At 39.5% G+C, this 19,051-nt stretch overlaps 1 protein-coding gene and 1 pseudogene across 3 annotated transcripts in view; one reads left to right on the top strand and one right to left on the bottom strand.

Annotated features, from left to right (window-relative positions):
* Positions 1-19,051, bottom strand: part of LOC143691274 (aldo-keto reductase family 1 member C23-like protein) — a 460,654-nt gene that overhangs the window by 332,648 nt on the left and 108,955 nt on the right. The gene's annotated exons all lie outside the window — the stretch shown is intronic.
* Positions 1,903-6,564, top strand: LOC143689702 (mediator of RNA polymerase II transcription subunit 28 pseudogene; annotated as a pseudogene).

The following is a 19,051-nucleotide window of genomic DNA, read 5'->3' as shown; positions in this document are numbered from 1 at the left end:
TTTTAGCTACTATATCAACAGAAAAGTAGAACATATGGAATAAAAAATAAATAATATGGGGGAACAAATGTTACAATAAATTTAGTTTGAAATGCTAGTGGTAAATGAAAGCAAGGGGTAAGGGTTATGGTATGTATAATCTTTTTTTCTCTATTATCATTTTATTTCTTTTACTGTTGTCTTTTTATTTCTTTTTTAAATTGATATAAATGTTCTAAGAAATGATGAATATGCAACTATGTGATGACATTAAGAATTACTGATTGTATATGTAGAATGGAATGATATCTAAATATTTTGTTTGTTAATTTTTTTTAATTAATAAAAAAAGTTTAAAAAAAAGAAATAGGCTAGGAGGTGGGGCAAGATGACACTGTAATGAGTTGTGGAATTCAGTTCATCCTCCAGAGCCGCTAGTAAACAGTCAAGGATGGTACAGAGCAACTGCTGGGGGAACATCAGTGACTGGACACACTGTACATCAATCTGAACCAGGTGGAACAGCTAAAACCTCATACAGAACTCTCATTAGATATATCTGCAAGCTCTCTTAGGCTCCAGCATAACCCCAGGCAAGGGTAGAATTTAGTTTGTGGAGAGACAAAGTAACTAGTCAGGTAACAGGAGCTAATTTCCTAAAAGGTGTATCTTCCCCAAGAGAAAGGGGAGGCTCAGCTCAAGTGGAATCCTTCCTCCAAGGAATTCAGACCCCAAGGACTGGAAAACTGAAGTAATCAAAGCCATCATATTGCCTCATCTCTGTCTCAACCATGTCTCCAGCAGGGAGAGTCTGATGAAGTTAAAGGCACTACCTCATTTTATGCTGGTGGGAAACTGCCAGCAGATGAGTGCCACATGCAGGGCAGGAGAAGAAAAACACAGAGTCTGCAAGCTTCACAGGAAAGTCTGTCAACCTGATGGTAAAATGTATACTGACTACAATTTCTTCCTGAAATGTGAGACTGTTTGGTCAGATTAAATCTGACTGTAGTCTAAATATCTGAGGAGACCCTCCTTAAAAAAAGGGGAGGCTCCATATAGGCAGGGCAAGAAATAGAAAAACAAGAACTGAAGAATTCCGATCAGTTAAACAGAACGTATGCTAGTGGTCTAGAATAAGTTGAACTGAATGTCAAAGAAAAGATAAAGAAGAAAACCACTCAGCAAGAAAATCCAAAGGAAAAGGGTGAAAACAACCTCCAGAATAAATTAATTATGAAAATCAAATGCCTAGACACCAGGAAAAAATGAGTTATACTAGGAAAATTGAAGATATGACCCAGTCAAAGGAACAAACCAACACTTCAAATGAGATATACGAGTTGAAACAGGATGTTCAAACAGACATGGAAAATCTCATCAAAAATCAAATCAATGAGTTGTGGGAAGATATAAAGCAGAAATTGGATGAACAAAAAGAAGAAATAAAAACTTTGAAAAAACAAATCACAGAATTTATGGAAATGAAAGGCACAGCAGAAGAAATACAAAGAAAAAAATGGAAACCTACAATAGATTTGAAGAAGCAGAAGAAAGGATTAGTGAACTCGAAGACTGCACATGTGAAATTTGACACAAAAAAGAAAATATAGTTAGTGTAACTTCCAGACACTATGTGTGATTGTAAAATCAATTGAACTTTAACTTTGATGAAAAGCTTCTTATTATAGTCCAAAACCACATTTCCAGTTATTGTGTTTATTAGAGAATTTCTGCCAGTGAACTTCCAATTAAATAGAACTACTAAAATTTTTAATAATTTTTATTCTCTTTACTCATTTGTGTTTATTTTTACTATATTATGAGAATGGTACATGATTTTTGCAAATGTAGATTCATAAAAGATAACTTATTTTAGTACAATTAATTTTACTTCTCCTTAGTAGTTAACAAATAGTGAAAATGTGCTTTGCTCATGATTTTCATGGATGTGAGATTTTGTTTGTTCATTTTTTGGGGGGTCATTGCTGATTATTTAGAAATAAAGACTGGTGTAGAAAAAAATAAAATATAGGTAAAAGAATAGAAAAATAGAGCAGGTTTTCTGGGAATTGAATGACAACATGAAGGATATGAATATGTGTTTTGTGGGTGTCCCAAAGTAGAAGAGAAGGGAGCAAGAGAAGAAAGGCTAGCAGAAGAAATTATCACTGAAAATTTCCCATCTCATATGAAAGACATAAAATTACATTTCCAAGTGCAGCATACCCAAACAGAATAAATAGGTCCAGAGAGACATACTCCAAGACACTAATCAGATTGTCAAAAGTCAAAGACAAAGAGAGAATCTTGAAAGAAGCAAGAGAAAGTAATTCATCACATACAAGGGAAGTCCAATAAGACCATGTGTAGATTTCTCAGTAGAAACCATGGAGGTGATAAGATATATTTATATGTGATATATTTATGATTCTAAAGGAGAGAAACTGCCAACCAAGAATTGGATATCCAGAAAAATTGCCCTTCAATGATGAGGGGCAGATTAGAATATTTTCAGACAGTCACTGAGGGAATGTGTGACTAAGAGTCCAGCTCTTCAGGAGCACTAAAGGGAACACTATCAGCAAATAGGAAAAGGCAGGAGAGAGAGAGGTCTGAAGAATGTAGAAATGAAGACTATCAGTAAAGGTAAAAAGAGAAAAAAAATTAGATATGACATATAAAATCAAAAGAAAATAGTAGAAGAAAGCACTAACTGTATAGTAGTAATATTAAATATTAATGGATAAATTCCCCAATCAAAAGACATAGACTAGAAGAATGGATTAAAAAATAGGATCCAGCTATATGCTATCTAGAGAAGACTATTTTGAGATCCAAGGACAAAACATGGTTGAAAGTGAAATGTTGGGAAAAAACATTTCATGCATACAGCAATTAGAAAACAGCAAGGGTAGCTATACTAAAATTGGGCAAATTAAACTTCAAATGTAAAACAGTTAAAGGAGACAAAGAAGGACATTGTATTAATAAATGGAACAATTCAAAAAGAAGACATAAAAATAATAAATATTCATGCACTAAGCCAGAGTGCTCCAAAGTACATGAGGCAAACACTGGTGGCACTGAAGGGAGAAACAGACATCTCTACCATAATAAGTTGGAGATTTCAACAGCCCACTCTCATTAATAAATAGAATGTCTAGACAGAGGATCAATAAAGAAGGAGAGAATCTGAATAATATGATAAATGAACTAGACTTAACAGACATTCATAGAACATTACATCCCACAATAGCAGGATATACATTTTTCTCAAGTGCCCATGGATCAAATCCTCAATGATACACCATATGCTGGATCAAAAAGCAAGTATCAATAAATTTAAAATGACTGAAATCATACAAAACACTTTCTTGGATCATAATGTAATGAACTTGGAATTCAATAACAGGCAGTGAGCCAGAAAATTCACAAATATCTGGAAGCTAAACAACACATTCTTAAACAACCAGTGGGTCAAATAAGAAATTACAGGAAAAATCAGTAAATATCTTTAGGCAAATGAAAATGAAAACACAACATATAAATATGTATGGCATGCAGCAAAGGCAGTGTTAAGAGGGAAATGTATTGCTTTAAATGTCTATATTTAAAAATAAGGAAGAGGAAAAATCAAGGAATTGACTGTTCACTTGGAAGAATTATAGAAAGAACAGCAAACTAACTGCAAAGCAAACAAAAGGAAAGAAATGATAAAAATCAGAGCAGAAATAAATGAAACTGAGAATGCAAAAACAATTGAGAAAATCAACAAAACTAGACATTGGTTCTTTAAGAAATTAATGCCATCAATTGGCCCTTAGCTGCCTTGAAAAGAGAGAGAGAGAGAAAGAGGAAGCAAATAAATAAAATCAGAAATGGAAAAGGAGACATTATCACTTACCCTGCAGAAATAAAGGAGGTGATGAGAGAATACTATTAAAAGTTATATGCTAATAAACTAGAAAACATAGATGAAATGGGCAACTTCCTAGAAAGGCCTGAATGACTAACATTGACTCGAGAAGAAATAGATGTTCTCTCCAAATCAATCACAAGCAAAAAGATTGAATCAGTCATCAAGAAGCTCCCCAAAAAGAAAAGTGCAGGATCAGATGGCTTCACATGTGAATTCTACCAAGCCCTCAAGAAAGAATTAGTACAAATCCTGCTCAAACTCTTCAAAAAAATTGAAGAGGAGGGAAAGCTACCTAACTCATTCTATGAAGCCAACATCACCCTCATACCAAAGCCAGACAAAGATACTACAATGAAAGAAAATTACAGACTAATCTCTCTAATGAATATAGATGCAAAACTCTTATCAAAAGACTTGCAAATTGAATCCAGCAGCACATTAAAAGAATTTTACACCATGACCAAGTGGAATTTATTCCAGGTATGCAAGGATGGTTCAACATAAAATCAATTTAATACAATACACAATTTCAACAAATCAGAGAAGAAAAATCACATAATCATCTTGCCTGATGCACAAAAATCATTTGAAAAATTCAACGTCTTTTCTTGATGGAAACACTTAAAGGATAGTAATTGAAGGGAACTATCTCAACATAATAAAGGGAATATATGAAAAATCCAGAGCTAACAACATCCTCAATGTGGAAAGACAGAAAGCATTCCCTCTAAGATCATGAACAAGACAAGGATGCCCACTGTCACCTTGTTATTCAACATTGTGCTGGAAATTCTAGCCAGAGAAGTTAGACAAGAAAAGGGAATAAAAGCCATCCAAATTGGTAAGGAAGAAGTAAAACTCTCACTGTTTGCAGATGACATGATACTATATGTCAAAAATCCCCAAAAATCTACAGCAAAACTACAAGAGTTAATAAATGAGTACAGAAAAGTGGCAGGGTACAAGATCAACAGCCAAAAATCAATAGTGTTTCTTTCTATACACTAGTAATGAGTAGTCTGAGGAGGAAATCAAGAAAAAAAATCCCATTTACAACAGTAACCAAAAGAATAAAAAATTAGGAATAAATTTAAGTAAGGATACAAGACTTATACTCAGAAAAGTACAAGAAAGTGATAAAAGAAATCATGGAACACCTAAATAAATGGAAGAGCATACCATGCTCATGAATTGGAAGACTAAATATAGTTAAGATGGCAATTCTCCTCAAATTGGTTTATAGATTCAATGCAATGCCAATTAAAATCTCAATGACTTGCTTTACAGAAATAGAAAAGCAATAATAAACAAATTTATTTGGAAGGGAAGGGTGCCTCAAATAGCTAAAAAATCTTGAAAAAGAAAGATGAAGTGGGAATTCTTACACTACCCAACTTTAAAAGTATTATGATGCTACAGTAGTCAAAACAGCATGGTAATGGCATAGAGATAGATATACGGACCAGTGGAATTGAATAGAGCATTCAGAAATAGATTCATCTATGGATAGCTGAACTTTGATAAGGCAGTCAAGCCAATCCACCTGGGATAGAGCAGTCTCATTAATAAATGGTGCTTGGAGAACTGTATATTAAAATGCAAAAGAATAAAAGAGGATCCATATCTCACACCCTATACAAAAATTAGCTTAAAATCAATCAAAGACCTAAGCATTAGTGCAAGGACCATAAAACCTTTAGAAGAAAATATAGGGAAATATCTCATAAGTCTTGAAATAGAAAGCAGTTTCCTAGACCTTACACCCAAAGCATGAGTATTGAAAAAAAGGAATAGATACATTTGAACTCCTCAAAATCAAACACTTTTTGTATCAAAGGACTTTGCCAAGCAAGTAAACCTGCAGCCTATGCAATGGGAGGCAATATTTGGAAGCCACATATCCAACAAGTGTTTAATATCCAGAATGCATAAAGAGATTGTTCAACTCAACAACAAAAAGGCAAATAACCCAATTTTAAAATGGGCAAAAGACATCAACAGACATTTCTCAGTAGAGGAAATACAAATGGCTAAAACATACATGGAAAGATGATCAACTTCACTGGCTGTTAGGGAAATGCAAATCAAAAACACAATGATGAGTTGGCCTCTTCTCAGTCATTCCAGAAAAGGCAGCTCTGCTGGGAGGCATGTTCTCTAGGCAGCCACCTGGGCCCCTAAGAGCCCAGCCAGGACTCCCAGGCCAGGCTTTGCTTCTTCATGCCACATCAGGGGCTCTGAGAATCTCTAACAGTATCTTGGTGGATGAATTAGAGTCATCTTTTGAGGCTTGTTTTTCTTCCCTGGTGAGTCAGAACTACGTCAACGGCACTGATTAGGAGGAAATTTGAACTGGTGTTGATCAGTGTATCCAGAAATTTTTGGATATTGCAAGACAAAATGTTTTTTCTGACAAAAAGAATTACAGTTACTGTCCAGAAACCAGAACAAGTCATCAAAGTGGATGTCTTAGAACTAAGGAATGAATTACAGCAGAAATTTGCCATGGTCAGAAACATTTGACAAAATTGAGGCATTGGCAGTGGGTGCTGGATGATATCAATGGGCAGCTGAAATTCAACCCTGCTGAAATCCCTTAAGTGTCCTTAGCCTACCTTGAGCAGGCATCTGCTAATATCCCTGCACCTATGAAGCAAACCTGATAAATAAAAGAGCAACATGGATCAGTGTAAAAACAGATCTCACATTTGATTCAACCTGAAAACAGTCTTGCAAAGCATGAGCTCTTGTGCATGTGGCATTTTGGAAGCTCTTTGACAGGGAATGAGATAGTTTTAGTTTTGTACTTCCACCTAATAACTTTTACTCTATTTTTATAAGCTGTTAATTTCTTTAGTACTTTATAAAATGCCTGTCACTTTGGTAAAGCAAGTAAATTTGTTTGTTAGCAAAGTTTAGGCTCTTGATGTGGTGCCACTTACAGATATCCTTTTATGTTTTTTTTTTTTTTTTACTTTCTTGTTTCTGCATGACTTTTCATCTCTTTCTAGTTCTTCCTTTTTGCATGTGTTTATATTTTTGGTTTTTAGATTAGATTTGAGGGCTGTTCAGATATGCTCAGTGTCAGGGCTGTGAAAGGATATGCTGGAACTCTCAGCTTCAGTTCTGCTCTGGGGAAGCAGAGCAAGGGAAACAGGTAGTCACTCAGTGTCTCCCAAGTGCCAGTTAACAGGGGTATTGTTTATTCAAGAGTGTAGCAGAAAAGAGGTGCTGAGAACTGGCCCTACTTGTAGTGGCTGCGGGGCACATGCTAGCCAGGCAATTCTATAGCTATTAGCTGCATGCTAGTCACTACTGCATGGAGGAACCCACAGTCTCTGCTGAGCCCAGGAACAAAGGCAAACCAGAGACACTTGGCAGACCAGGAGTGGGGGAGGGAGAAGAAGCACTGGGACTGAGAGTGTGGGCTCCACATCTTCCCAGCTCCCTCCTCTAAGGTCCCAAACCCCTCCACCATGCATGGGGCACCCCAGGACTGCTCAGCTGCTGGCTCCTCTGAGGGTGCGGACTAGTCCCAGGGATAGGCCAGCAGGGATGAGCCAATGACAGGCTTTTCTAAGGGGCCAGTGCAAACACTGGCTGGATTTCCCCGGGCTGCCCACCAAGTGCAGAAACCAAGTCACTTGGCTAAATGGCTCCCCCTGCCATGCCATTGGTGATAGTAAGTTGTGAGAAGGTAAGAGGAAAGCTGAAACAACAAGTTAGAATTAAGTTGAGCATGGTCAACCACATGGTCAAGAAGGGATTAGAGATAAAGCAGGGAGGGGACAGGCAGGTGTAAGGTAGAGAAATAGTCTGGGGCAAAGGGGATAAAAGAACAAGGAGGTACAAGAGGTAGCAGGGTGTTATCAGTGTGTGTAACCTGGTCACTTCAAAAGGGAATGCCTGAATTTAAAGAAAGTAGGTGAGGGATACCCCTGATAATCCTGAAAATTAACACAAATCCTCCCTGCCTCAAGATCCTACCAGGGGCCTTTCCTAAATCTAAATGTGAGCCCAAATCAGGGAGAAATGACATTTTTGGTGGACACCAGGGCAGCTCAAACTTCTGCAATCTATGTCACAAAGGAGATCAAATTCTCAGTACCTCCCCCACTGTTTCAAGGGTAAAATGGGAAAGATTTAAATTTCCCATTTTTAAATCAACTGATATCTATTGGGAAGATAATCAAATTATAAGCCCACTATGATACATTCCAGAAGCTGGGAGCAGCTTGTTGGAAAGCGACCTAATAATACTCATGGGACTGGCTAATGGGCACAACCCAAAATTAGTACATAGAAGGCCAGTTGAGTGTTGCAGTATCTGTATAAAAAGAGCCACTGCCAATCGTAACTAGGAGGGCAGGAAAGGGGCACATGGGAGTAAAATGGCTCCAGAGGCAGAACTATGGAGGCTGGCATCTGAAGTCAGAAGCATTTGGGATGGGAGAGTGGACACACCCAAGCACTTGGAGAGGGTGAGTTTGCCCTGAAGGCAGAGGATGGGCCTTTCACTTCATGGTAGAGGAGTGGTGCTGTCCCAGGCCTTGGAGAGAGGATGAAGGCATTCCTTGGGGATTGGGGACAGCCTGGCTGCCACCACATGGAGGGGTTGAGCATTTGCCCTGGAAATGGCAGCGCCAAGGTATGGCCCCAATGCTTGGAAAGGGTAGTGCTGAGAGGGGTGTGGTTTCCCGGTGTTCCCCAGGGCTGCATTTGGAGAGAGGCTTGCCACTGTAGACCAGCCACTGTATAGGCCCTTGGAAAGGATGGAACTGCCAATTTCTAAAGCCCCAAGGATAAATGACTTGTAAACTTTGAAATTGAATGGAGTTTGCCCTACAGGTTTTTGAAACTGTTTAGGTCTGGTGACCTCTATGTTACTTCCAATTTCTCCTCATAAAAATGAGAATATGTATGCTATGACCACCTCTTCTTTGTAGGTCAGTAACAAATAATTTATTCTGAGTTTTATAGGTCCAGAGCCAGGGGAAAATTTTGCCTTATGACAGCCCATGTCAGTAGTTGACTTTGAAAAGGACCTATTCCTTAAGAATTGTATACTGGCTTTGTCCTCTGCTCTGTCACCCCTCAGGTACCTTGGTTTGCTGACCCAGGTCCCACCTCTTGAATTTGTTGCCTATCAACTTCAACCAAGCCATTGGGTTCTCATAAAATTGTGGAAAGAGTCCAAACTCCAACCAGCCTGGGTGGATGTTGACAACTGAAATGGCCATCTGGACAGTAGGGAAGAGCTGGACTCACTACACCCAAGTGAAAGGGCCAATACATAAGCCAGACAATAAGTATCCAACAACACAGTCCAATTTCTGGTAAATAACTCCAACTTTGGACCCTTTAAAATTAAAAAAAAAAAAAAACAATGGTTGGGAGGGTAAAGGGGGTTTGGGATTTGGAGTTTGGATTCTATGCTTTCATTTAACATAATTAATAGTGACCCTGGCCAAAGAAAAGTCTAACCCAAGAGAACAGATGAGGGATCTGGGGCCCAATTTTAAAATGAGAGTAATTACACTAGGTTTAATGTTCCAAATTGGGGGTGCAACAAGCCCTGTCAAATTGATTATGAATGTAACTGAAGGTTTAAAGCCCCAAACTGTACGGTTTGATGAAAGGCAAACTCAGCAAAGCCACCAAGAAGGAGGTGGAACAAAAGAGTTTAAGCAAAGTCTTTATTTCAGGGAAAAGCAGAAAGACCCAGCCAACATCTCAACAGAAAAAGAAAAATGGTTTCCCTAAGGTGGCGGGGAGAGGGCATAGGGTTCTTTAAGGCTTAGGGTTGAAAAGTTGGGGGGCAAGTGTTAGGCAAGTCTGTATTGTTTAATTTTCAGAAATAAGGGACTAAGTTTGGACTTGGCAGCTTTCCATTCATAAAGTTTAAAATTTTAATGCTTCTTAGGCATGTAGGCTTATAAATACTGGACTTGACAAATCAGTGGCAATTGAGAGGAAAAAACAAATACTTGTGTCCGGAACCAGTAGGGGGTATTATAATCGAGCCTCTCATTGCCCTTCCTGGGATGATGTATGAAGGGCTACCCAGTTTCAAGGATGGATGGACCATGGATATGGAATTAATTTCACAGACCTGAAGGTAGTATTACCTGGTGATGATAACCATCAAAAGGACAGACAAATATCCAGCAGGGGGTGACGGCAGAGATGCAGTAATAGTTGAATAGAATATATAGAATGGGGGCTGACGTCACTGGAAAAGACCCTCTAGGAAGGTTCAGGATAGAAATCCTGCCCCCAACACCAATAGCACCCTCTCCAGTTAACTCTTCAATAGCCCTAATAAAGAATAATCCTAAAGTTGTCAGGGTGAACAGAACAGAAAATTTGGAGCAAATCATAAGGGTAGGGACAGGGTGCAGAGATACAAATGCCTGGGTGGAATGGATCAAATAAACAGTCCAAAGTCTAAACAAAAGCGACTGTGATGCTTATGCAAGAGGTTGACCTACTGTTCTTGTTGTGTCCTTTCTGTTGCGTGTGAAGAAAGATGATAAGGAATGCAAGTGCATGGCATTCTTTTTTCAAAATAATACTCCTGGTGGAAATTGTACATTGTCCTCTCTTTTCCCTCCAGTCAGGTATGGAATAGTCAAGGCCATACCAGCTTCTCCTCTTAGTTCAGGAAACCACTCTGCCTGTCTCTGTAGATGAAAAGAAGGGCTCCAGAACCTTGGGACCATGGTCTTCCATACCCAAGCATGGGATGTGACTGAGGATAGTACTGGCAATTTCTTCAGTTTGTCCACATCACAAGCAGAGCTTTGGTGGTATCATGGAAAGGACATTCTCCAATCAGTTTCCACGATAGTGGAAAGTGACCTGTGTTCTGATTCACTTAGCCATTCCATTCACCATGGCATTTGTAAAGTAGGAGGATTGAGTTGTTTTAGACAGAATAGAGGTGCCAAGGGAAATCCCAGATTACTTTAAGTCTAGAAATTAAGTAGCTGTAGGATTTAAGTCATCCTTATTCTGGTGGATCACCATCCACAAAAATGTGGGTTGGGTTAATCAGATCAATTACACCAAGGATGAAGTTGAGGAAAGAGTAGAATAATTAGATTCTACTAGCTGAATGACAAGGGAGAATACGATGGCCCTAGACATGATGTGAGCTGAAAAGGGAGATGTTAGCATTATGGTCAGGAATAGTTGATATACATTTATCCCCAATAACCACCACAAAAGATTTACAAGGTCTGAGGGCCTTAGCTGAAGAATTGGCCAAAAATTCAGGCATTGATGACCCCCTCATGAAATGGTTAGAAAACTTGTTTAGGGGATGGAAAGGGGTGGCACCGTCCATGCTAACTACTTTAACCATTGTAGCTGGGGTATCACAGCACGTAGGTGCTACATTATCCCATGTGCCTGAGGGTTAGTTCAGAGACTCATCAGGAACCCCCTTAGAGAGGGGATCCCTATGATGAAGAATGTGGAAAGACTCTTATCAACTTTGAAGAAGGACTGAAATGTGAAAACTAAAGAAAGTTGAAAAAGAAAGAGGGGGGATTTATAAGAAATTTAAGTTTAGCTTTTACACAAGATGGTGCAGGAAAGGGCTGCAGAATAATTCAAACCAGTTCTTCAGGCAGGGAAGTAGAACACCTCTGATATAAGCCTAGAATTAATGCCAAAAAGGTTTAAATAAGAAACAAGTTTAAATAAGTAACAGCCAGGATCATTGAAATATAAAATGTGATCAAAAGTGGAAATCTTCCACAGAAATTTGAATTAATTAGACTATCCAGGTAGGCTGTAACCTCTGGAGTATCCAATCAGTGGAGAAACAGGGTAGGGTCTGTGATCTAGGCACAGGTATAATTGTTTTGGTGTTCTATTTTTTGGTGCAACAGCCACCATTTTGTGTTTGGCCAGTTGCCCATTCTTGCAAGATCATGAGTAAATTCTTTTCTTCTCCACAATCAGGTGAGCATATATTCACTTTCAAGTTTGATGCTTTTTCTAACAGCATCCACATGGGTAACCATAAGCTTATTTGGAGAGGAACGTATTTTTATCCGAGTGTTTTGTTCCCACAGTGATGTTTGGTTTATATGTCAGTCTGAAGCTTGCCAGTGTGCTGACCAAAAGCCCCGTCTATCAGCCATAGTCTTTGAGTCATCAAAAATAGAGGTAGGTAGAGTCATGATCTTCCATATGCCCTGCTAGGATGGCCTTAACTGCAGCAATACCTGTCAGGCTTGGATCCCACAGGGCTTTGCTTTAGACTCCTATTTCATCTTAAACAACCCTCCAACCATGACCACGTCTGTTCCCATTGTTGGAGGGCCTTAAGCAGTGCATAGGGAATGGCTTCTCCAATTTTCTTTGGACACTTTTATTGGCTGTCTAATCTGGCCCATTGAGTGAGATTTTCTGGGGAGTCAGGGGCTAAATACAAGGACCAATAGTCCCCCTCAGAACAAAATAGTTTTATGAACACTCTACTAGTATTCTCCAAGAATGCCCCAGAGCTCCCACTAGCACATCCCAAGACCCAGTGGCAAAGTGCCACATAGAACACTTAGACTCTTGTAAAGTATCCACCAGCATCACCTGAGAGGGTCCTGGAGACTCCACCAGAACCCCATTGGTGAAGCACCCCTTGGACTTTCAGGTCTTTTGTTCTTCCATTATGACATAGTGTTTAGTGAACTACCCTGCTCACTGTGCCAGGTTGTCAAGAGCTGAGCTGATGGAGAGACTTCAGCTGATAGTGTTGAGATTGTCAGTTAAGATAACAAGCCAAAATGATAGTAACAGTCAAATCTTTCATCACTTACTGTGATAGTATAAACAAGATCCTAGACAGAAAATAGTGCCAGCCGCCCCAATGTTCCATCCTTCCCCATAAAATGGCACTGATCAAGGGCCAGGTGGATCAGCACAAATATGAGTATTGTCTCATTGCTGAGGGAGCCTCAAACAAGACTCTTTCTATTTTGGGAACCCAGAAGGGATGGAGAGGGGCAAGGGCTAGGAGTGAGAAAGTAATGAGTACTGAATTAGGGTTAATAACAATATTTTCAGCTCCCTCCCACCATAAGAAGGTCTCAGCAGAGGTTCCTGAGAAGGCCCTGGCTGAGGGCTCCCTGGTGTGGAGGTGCCTGGGCTACAAATGGAGATACACCTAACAGAGTGGACAGGGTTCTGAGTCCTTGACTACAACTCCCTTCAGAGACTATGATGCACTGGCTGTGCTCCAAGTGGGGGGGAAAACTTTCCTCCTGGGAGGTCTGACTGGTAAAAAGCCTTATTTATTTATTTTTATTTTTTTTTACTGGACAAGAGTTATGAATTCTCTCACCCAAGGAACTCAGTTACCAATTCCTGAGACATTGGAGTTTCAAAGAGATTAAGTTTATTACTAGGCATGTAGTAGGACAGCAGATGGCACACTGCCCATTCTCTGTCTCCCTAAACTGCAATAATTCTAATAACTTTATTAGAGAAAAAAGATGAGCAGGATTTAGGATAATAGGCAGAGTGGCCCCAGATGATGCAATTAGAGGTGACCTAACTATTGGGCATGCACAGATTGATTACTTACTTAGTCCCATTAAGAAAATGGTGGGATGAGGTATAGGTGACTTGTAGATTAAAGTCTGAGCCACTGCATATGTCAGATGGGCCCATTTGATTAAGTCCAGTCTTGATCATCAAGATAACTTTGGGCTTGGGCTCTCTTAGTCCTGAACTGAACCCTTCATTAATAAACCTTAGGGGTTGTCTTTAGTGGTTACAAGACTCTAAAGTTGAGAAAATGTACAACTGGTTACAGATGAAATTTAGTCCCAAGGTTTTTACAATTACAGGGGCAGGATACAAGGGCTGTACAATCATTATCAGCTATCATGGTTGTTGGACTGCAATTTAGAGATTTCAGGAATTTCCCTCTGTCTACTCGAATATACCAGAAATCAGAAAGGAATATCTATATAATGACTCAATAATCAAAATTATCCTTTAAATCCTTATTTCTCTGTTAAAATTGGGCCTGAGAAATCCTATATAGGATTTTGACCAGGATCTGGGATTTTGGCCAGGAGCTGAACTCCTCAGATTTCAAAGAACCTTCCTACTAATGGATGGGTCTGATTCCAATGGGCTAGGGCCCCAGGCTTGGAGTTGGGGAGCAGGGTAGCCCTCAGCTATCTAATCACCACCAAAGCATAGCAATAGCCTTTAGGAACTGTCTTACCCTTTTGTTATTTAAAGGTCCCCTCAGACTCTGTAGAATTGCTGTTCAGAAATTTAGAACAGCATTGTTCTTGGCACTAGTTTTTGATTCTCTGGTTTATACAATTTTCTTAGATAACATCCCTGTACCCAAAACAAGCCCTCCTTTGTCTTCTGAATGGGTTGCACATCTGGGACTTGGTATCTTGGCTTGCTTGTTTTCTCCAGTCTTGAAAGTGCCTTCCCATACCCACTGACATCCTACTCCTAGTTCCTGGACTGGCCCAAGTGGCAACTTGACCTTGAAGCCTCCAATTTCCTCCCAGCTGCCTTCCCAGATCTCAGCACTTTTTAACTTTATTCCACCTTTTCTTCATTCTTCTCATGGTTTAGTGATTTGTATCTCTTCCCCTTGGTACTCTGAAGTCCATGAGAAGGATCTATTATTCCTCTTTGAAAATATAGGGCCCACATGTTATTTACTTGTTGCATTTAACCCTTAGTTCTCATTCACGTGGGTATGTACATAGAGTTTTTGAATATACACCTGTGAGTCCCAGCCTGAAGCCAATGAACCCCTGATAAAGGTAACAAAATCTGTTCACTTATTTTTGGGGGGGTGGGGCTTCATGGTCTGGTAATTGATCCTGGGTCTCTGGCTTGTAAAGTCAGCATTCTGCGACTGAATCACCTTTGCACCCTCTTCAGTTAGTTTTGATGATAAAAAATTAGAGTGTGTAAGTTTAACACAATTTTTAAAAGTTTTTCCTCATATTACATATCATTTCAAGGTTGTTAACTTGGTTATCTTATGTGGATTAAAAGTTCTGATTGGCAGATTTAGATTTCTGGATTAAAACTTGAACTGATTAAATAAGTTTTAAACAGATCTTTCAAAATCATGGCTTCTTGGTAGAAAGATTGGGTACTGTTCTTCTTGGAGCTTAGTGAAAAAATTTTAAATTGATGTGCCTACCAATTATTAATGCTCCATTTCTAAATCTGAAGTTCTCTTTGAAATGAATTGTAACTTTTCAAAATAAAAAAACCGCAGTGACACATCATCTCACATCCACTAGAATGGCCATGATCAAAAATATAGACAATGACAAGTGCTGGAGAGGATGTGGAGGAAGAGGCACATTTATCCACTATTGGTCAGAATGTAAAATGGTACTGTAGCACGCAGGTCCTTGGCAGTAAGCAGGTTCCTTGTTTACTCAGGCCACTTCCTCTTTGGGAAGTCTCCCAATCACAGGGACTATTGAAAGCACACGTAGGCAAGGTAAGAGGTCTCTGTAGGAGCCCCCTCCCCCATGAATGCTCATCTGCTTCAATAAACTCACTTTTGCAATCTGTCAGAACACAGCTGCCAATCACACACTGGAGCATTGCTAATTACCATATTGGGAAAACGCTGTCCCAAAAGAGACATTCTGCCTATAAAATCCTGCATCACCCCCTGTTTGGGGCTCAGACTTTCAGAGGTTGCTTAGCTTAGCCCTATGGCCATTGACTAATAAAACCTACTTCCTGAAACATGGGAGCCTCAATCCTGGTTTGTTCTGTTTCCACATAACATTCCTGGAGGTTTACAGCTTCGTTCCTTGTTATGCAGTCCAGTCTTGTTTTTGCATAACATTCCTTGAGGCTCATGCAGAGCCTCTTTCTTGGTACATTTCTGTGGACTTGTCCAGAATCAAGAGGCTGGTGATATTCTCACCTCCCTTGCCCATGGTGGTGGTGCCACCCAGACAGAGACCAATGGGTTCCAGTGCTGGCACTGGGGCTTTCACTATCTTTCAGACCTCTAACCTCTCTGAGCTGGTGCTCATCACTGCTGGAGCATCAAAGGATCCAAAACAGTTTCTGGAACCAGGTTCCTGGGAGCACCACCCATCTGACAGGTAAATACCTGGGTTCATCAGTATCAGGTCACTCATAAAAGGTTAGGGAAGCCTGAGTGGAATGGGAGGCTCATCACCTCCCAAGACTGCCCAGATAACCTTGGTCTCTCTGCCAAGATGACCAGGTGGAACAGGAGTCTTCAGGGCCAGTTTGAGGGAAGGATGTGTCAGTTGAATGTGTGTGGATGTATGAGTGAAAGGAAGTCCTGGGCCATAGAAGCCGTGTACCAGGCCATGATTGTGTCCAGACCCTATAATTCCTGTGACCCTGCTAAGGGTCAGGCCAGACCAAATGAAGTGGTTGCTTGTCTGGAGCCTCTGTAAGCCCTCTCCTGAGTTGGTGGCACCACCAATATGGAAGGGGAAGACAGTAAGATGTTGCCATTGCATGACCTTGGTAAGAAGCAGTTGAAATGTGTGCTCTAGGTTGGAGGGATGTCTATCCTCCTTGAAGGAGTTGTCCTTTGATAAAGATATCTAGGTCGCAGGAAGGTCCTCTCAGTCCCTAGCCAGTCCCTGAGTCTGGTCATGTAAGCTAATAAGAATTTGGCCACTATCGTGTGAAGATATCATACAGAGCTGCATCCAAGCAATTAGAGAAAGAGAGAGAGGAGAATCTTGTGAGGAAGAATAAGAAAGAAAGAGGAGAAACTTAGGAGAAGGAGAAGAGGAAGGTAGAGAAGAATCTTATGGGAGAGGGAGAGCACTTCATCAGAATCTTATGCTCTGCTATAGATCTTAACTAAGGAGACTCTGAATGCTGTCTCCAAGATTGCTGTGGATTTTTACTAATGGGGGTTGGAAGGTTGCTTCTGAAACTCTACAGCACTCCTCTTCAGGTGTTGATATCATCTTGTCTGGTGAAGAACTATTTTTGAAGACTCTTCTAATTACTATCTTTTAATTATTTTCTTTAATTACTTTCCTAGTAAAATTTGTTTTTATATTACAGAAGTCTGTATTGTCCACTAATCCAAACTTATAAATTAAGTGGTCACAAATGTCACGCTACCTTTTGTGTGACAAAATTGGTGCTGTGAGCAGGATTCACATTTTAGCACAGCTTCATGGTGATGAAGGTCAGTAAGACAAGCTGCAGAAAATTTGTGCAGAAAATATGGGCTGTGTTCTTCTGAATACTGTTATGCTTTATTAGGACCATTCTTGATAAATTTGATGTTGCCCATTCATTGTCCTTCTTGTATGCAGAATGTTTTGGATTTCAACGTTTTCTCTCCCTGGTTTATACTTTCTAATGCAATTTGGGAATAATAAGTCAGTAACCCCCCTTCAAGTTTACTTGAGATAGATTAATAGTGGGCCATAAGCTTTGGACATAGATTAGGAGAAAATGTAATTTTTTAAATAGTCCTCTAAGTTTAAAGTAAAGAACCAATAAATCCCAGGACTGGATGACTTACCTTACTCCTCACTTGCAAAGCAATGGGCAAAATGCACAGGACCCTGAAAGATTGGAGGAATATAATTAAACAGGGAGAACCTATCCAAGTTACTTTGATTCTAGAAAACATTCCATTAGAAAAAGGAAAAGAAATGATTGGGGTGTTTAGAAGAGGATGGCCTTTGTTAACAGCATATAGAAAAATGTGTGAAGAGAGAGATCAAGCAATCTCTGAAAAAAATAAATTGTGAAAAGGAATTGACAGAATTAGAGGAAAAACTGTCAATGTTGCAGACTCAAAACTTTAGTTTGGAAAATCAAATTTGTAATTATTTGTCAGTAGCTGAAAAAGCTGCAGTCTGTGTGGCCAAATATAAACATAAGAGGAGATGAGGTAAAGTGAACAAAAAGGAAGTGCATATGGAACTAGCCACTGCCATTGCTGATTAGGACTCTGATAAGTGGGATGGTGATATGGGAAGATGAGGCAGATGATGAAAAAGATGGAATATTTTAGATGAGAAAGTTTGCCATAAAGAAAAGAGTAAATATCCTCAAGAAATAGGAGCTTACCCATACAAAGGCAAAAAGAAGAGAAACAGGGCAATCAAAACCACCATAAAAAAAGAAAAACAAGAACAACTGACATTCTTAGGCATTTTACTCAGAAAATCGGTGAGCCATTAACTACTTGGATGGTCAAAAATGCTGATGCAGGGGCTGGAGGAGTATGCTGGACTATGCTGATTGCATGAAAATTGTAGGAATTAGCACCAATCCTTTTATACAGATTGCTTTTCAGGAGTTTAGTCAGCAAACTGGAGAAAGTTCTAACTTACTGGCACTGGCTGCACAAGTGTGTAATAAACAATGCTCTTCTGACACTATGTTGCCATGAAATGATCGACCCTGGTACACTTTGTGAGATGCTATGAAGAGATTGAAAAAGGAACTTATAAAGTCAGCAATTGTATTAGGAGAAGTGGGCACATACTACCTCCTCCCTGTCAATTATTCACAAAGAAATGTTATCATTAAGGCAGTTCCTCCACCATATAAACATTTGACAATGACTTTAGTATTAGGAGAAATGGCGATCCACTTAACAATGTCTTAAATAAACTGGCAGAGCTGGGAGTCATGGGAGACTGGAATACAGGGGAAGGAAATTCCAAAAGATATAATGGGAGATGGCTCTTCAATACCAGTATCAGAATTTCCTGCAGAGATGTTTTTCAAGGCCTGCTGGAAGCTGGGGTCAACTGAAAAGGTATTAGCATTTTGTCAAATAATGCAATAAAGATAATATATAAAAATATGTAAACCATGTCATAATCATAAAGTGAATAGTCCTCCTAAACCTGGCAAGGCAGAAGACTTGTGTCCAGCTCCCTTGGCACATCTCTACCCTCATTTAGTCCTTTCTTCCAGACAAAGGGATTAGGCCAAACCCCATTATCTTTGGCTCCAAATTTGTGGCTCCCCTTTGGTTTCTTATTTCATATTTTTGAATTGGGAAAGCTGTTTAATATTGAGGAACTCCTTGTTTGCAAATTTTACCCTTACAGTTTTTTGAAAAATTCTTGATATGTGCCATTAGTTCTTATTAAAAATTTT

The sequence above is a fragment of the Tamandua tetradactyla genome, chromosome 7 (genome assembly GCF_023851605.1).
Source record: "Tamandua tetradactyla isolate mTamTet1 chromosome 7, mTamTet1.pri, whole genome shotgun sequence".
Classification (NCBI taxonomy): domain Eukaryota; kingdom Metazoa; phylum Chordata; class Mammalia; order Pilosa; family Myrmecophagidae; genus Tamandua; species Tamandua tetradactyla.
This window is presented reverse-complemented; position numbering and strand designations above follow the sequence as displayed.